The following is a 4,385-nucleotide window of genomic DNA, read 5'->3' on the forward strand; positions in this document are numbered from 1 at the left end:
GATGAAGGCATTTTGAAAACTTTTATCTGCTGATTAAAGACATAAATGCTCAACGTGCACCCTTGTCTTCATCAAATTCAAGATGCAACATATGAGGCAATCATTTACTCCGTAGTTCATCAAGCAATCACTTCAAGCATAAGAGATGTTAAGAAATATGAACAACTAATGGCTTTGAATATTTTAATTCACAATTTCTTATTTTTGTGAACAGCCGCTGTTATCATATTATCAGACTACTAACGAATCTATGTTATGATTCTGAAAAGAGTTTGTCGTAAAATATGAATGCACCATTTTCCTCGACACGAGTCTGCCCTGAGACCATCACATAATTGCACGAAACAAAGTTGGCGGCAAAAACGCAATGGCTCTCTGTTGAATTACAATGTTTTATAATCTTTATTGAATCATGCACGTAAGATCATTGAGAACATTTCACATTTTAAGCTGTTACATATGACATTAATTTAGAAGAACTATGATACTGGCAAAGAGTTATAAAATGCGAGTATTGACTAACTGGTCAGGGAACGAACAACCTGCGGCGGATGGCGGCTTCCTTCATGCAGGAGACACAAGTGAGGTATCACGCACGTTAGTGAGCTCCGCGTTTTCGCGCCAGAATTTCGACCTCCACCAAGGGGTGGCTGTGAGTTGCCTGAAATATTCATTGTATTGATATCTAGGATTTATGCAACGTTAGTAATTGAAGTGTTCTCGATCCCAGTGAAATTGGGATGAAGTGCAGTATTGAATCAAGTATCAATGTTCCTTTTTCTTGTGACTTCGCCGTCTCGTGTTTGTTGCAAATTTGTGATTGGGCGGGAAACGCTCCGTAATGTTTAAGCCGGGCGCACATTGACACGTAGGGCAGCGGAGAGCAGGGCAGACTCACGGGGCAGGGTAGGTCAGCACAGGGCAGCATAGGCGTGGTGCGCACATTGAGAAGCAGTGCTGTCGTCCTATGTATGTCCTGTGATCATGGCTGCCTCTCATGATTACCTGACTAACCTCAGCTCAGAATCTGACTCGGAAAATGAATTCGAGAATACTTTGTTATTATTATTATTATTATTATTATTATTATTATTATTATTATTATTATTTAATAATAATAATAATAATAATAATAATAATAATAATAATAATAATAATAATAATAATAATAATAATAATAATAATAATAATAATAATAATACTTTTATTCCACAATATTACAGTGGGCATTCTTACAATGTGCATTTGTAGGGGAAAGAGATCAGTGTGGAGGAGTGAGTCCATAGCTAAGAGGAATACCCAATGGTGCATTTGGTTTAACTTCTGAGTCGAGTGATGAAAGATTCAAGAATTATTTCAGGTGAAGCAGAGAACAGTTTGATGAGGTGCATAACATGATACAAACTGACATATCATCTGATGGTTGCAACGCCCAAAAACCAATCGGAAGTAGAGAAAAACTGGCTGTGTTTTTAATGTCAGTTTTATTTTCCTTCGTGTCTGTCTTTCAGCAATATCGGAACAAAGGAAAAAATCCACTGACGAACAATTCCATTTTATTTTGACCTGTAATACTGCCTCCATAATGTCATTATAATGGATAATCGTAAAAAGGAAAAATAACAGGGAAAACAGTGTTGATAAGCACACAGGTCTTTCCGAGAGATTCATCAGAAATTAACAAAATCATCAGACATAATCTTTCACATCATATAATAATTTGGTGGGAAATCAGGGGATGTGTCCTGATACTGTTCTGAAAACACAGTGAGAGACTGTGATATATCAGTAGTAGATGCATCAGTAGGTGTACATGCACGAGAAGTAGGACCATAGGATGAGTGGGTGGAATGGCTTTGGGGATAAGGAGGCATGACGAGCAAGGTTTTTTCAGCGTCTGAAACTATGCGAAATACATCCCGTTTTATCTTGTGCTGTAAGGCTGGTGGCATTGTTGCCGTCGATGTGTACATGATCATAAAAAAATGATAAAAGGGATCTCTTTCTTCCTGTCTAAATTTTTCTTCAATTTTTTCCTATCAAGTGCTCTCTGTTTGACTCTTCATGATTTATTAAGATCAATTTCTTGAGCAGATCGGTAACATCAGTCTTCTTTTTCTTTACTTCTCTTGCATGAGCTGTAGGATCAACAATACTCTCACCACCATCATCATATTCATCGTCAAGTCCGACATTTATTCGTGAAGCATCGAAGAGTTGTGGGTTCCCTTCTTCGACGGAACTACTGTCATTATCAAAATGTCTGTACACTCTCGTTGTCAGTCAGTGGATTATATCATGTGGATTACTGAGCGAGTTAACTTTCTGTGCCGCATGTGCGCAGAAAACTGCTTTTCAAACACTGCGTGACGCAGGCCGAAGCAGGTCTGCCCCTAACAAACAAAACAAACAAGGCAATGTGCGCCCTTACATTTAAAATAGTGTAATGCAGTTTTCTGCCCTGCTCTGTGCTGTGTTACCTGTGTCGCCTGCGTCTCAATGTGCGCCCGGCCTAAGTTAGAATTGTTGCTATCAGTGTGTAGCCATGATATCAGGATTTATTTTTATAATAAAACTGTAAAACTTGTTCGTACCTCATTCACCTGTCCTTCTGTAAGGGTTGGGAGCTGTCCCTTCAGTTAGGGATTATTGTCGTAGAATAATTCACGACAGAGTTGAAGTAAATCAGAATATCCATTAAACTAGTTATGTCTCTTTAACAAAATTTAAAATATATATGACGAAGATAATTTCTCACTTGCATTGATATCTAAAAATCACGAAATCACTTGAGATTTCCCTTGCTGTTACTCTACCCAATGTCTATGCACAGTTCAGACTTGTATCCTTATGTTGTTCTGGTTCACTGGCGTTATTCTATCACAAAAATACTTAATGATTTTAAGAAGAAAATTTAAATGAGCGAAACAACTCCACTACTGCTAAAACTGATTTGAACTAGCTTAGGTTTGCAAGGCTGGGAATATTCAGAAGCACGCCAGTGGACCGGTTCCATGCGAATTTACTCAACAAATTCGGCCTCACGGATTTCCCAGCGGTTTTGCTTTTGTAAAGTATGAATAGATAATGGAAGCGGAAAGGGATTTGCATATAATAGATGGACGAGTCAATAGTGCAAAATTTGCTTTCAGAATCGTGAATCGACTTTTGGTCTTGGGAAATATGACCCAAAAGCGTTCTAAACAAATGTGACGACATTCGGAACGTATTCTGGTAAGTAGAAAGAGAAGAAATTTCATAATCCATGAAAAAATGGAATGAATTATCATATACTTGGGTTACAAGTTTATCGATAAATAACCGGAGATCTGCCATCATAAGCATACATATTTTTGCATATATGGACATATACAGACTTCCAAAAACGTACGCATGTGCATGCAAACGTTCGTGGGCAATATATATTTTTTTTCTTGTTTTAATTGGTCATTCGCCGTTTTACGTATTATCAAAGTTACCCTTTGATGTTGCCAAACTTTTGAATTCTCGACTAGAAAAAATGACGTAAAAAAATGCTGCTATATTCTAGTCTGTATTCGTGTATCGGTAGTAAAAAAAAGCTTACAGTCTAATTAGTATTCGATGAGAGAACGAACAATACTGTTGACAATTTAATCTCATCAGAAAGCAAAGACTGAATTTGCTTATAGAAATCATATAATTTATCTTAAAATAGCAAGAACGAGATGAAACATCAACATGGAAACCTGATTATCCAAAACAAAGGAATTCTTTGGGTCCAAAATCTAAACAGGGTAAAAATGAGAGTCACGGTGACCAGGTAATGTGAATAAACAATAAAGCCGGTGTTACTAGACATACCAAAATACAAATCTGCTAAGTGATTTACTAATGTAATACAAATGGTTATCTGTCGCTGTATCACAATTCCTTTATTTGAATTAAATTTCTATGAATTTATTAAATAATAATTATTCACATTTGATGGCAGCCAGAATTGCAGAGAAAATCAACATGTCAATATCATACACTACCAACTTGTTATAATTAGATATATATCATACTGGAAAATCTTGACTCCAAGAAACCAGTTGCTATAACTAAGTTATATTTAGAAATTATAATTACGCAATGCCTCATTTTTTTCAGAGAGAGAATATGACATAAATAACAGTATTTAACTGTAACTTATTTCACATTGTAACATTTACTTTTTAGGATAAGATATCATCTCTTAGTTCAGGAGACTCACTTTCTTTCCTGACAACTTCTCCTGGCGTTGAAGAATACAAGGCGTGACCGGACCTCCAGCTTCCTCTAGCCAATGCTAAAATTTACCGTTAAATACAGCGTTGTTTCACCAACGCAAATTACCATAAATACGCTATATTTTATTAGAAATA

Source organism: Macrobrachium nipponense, chromosome 27 (genome assembly GCF_015104395.2).
Source record: "Macrobrachium nipponense isolate FS-2020 chromosome 27, ASM1510439v2, whole genome shotgun sequence".
In the NCBI taxonomy this organism is placed as follows: Eukaryota; Metazoa; Arthropoda; class Malacostraca; order Decapoda; family Palaemonidae; genus Macrobrachium; species Macrobrachium nipponense.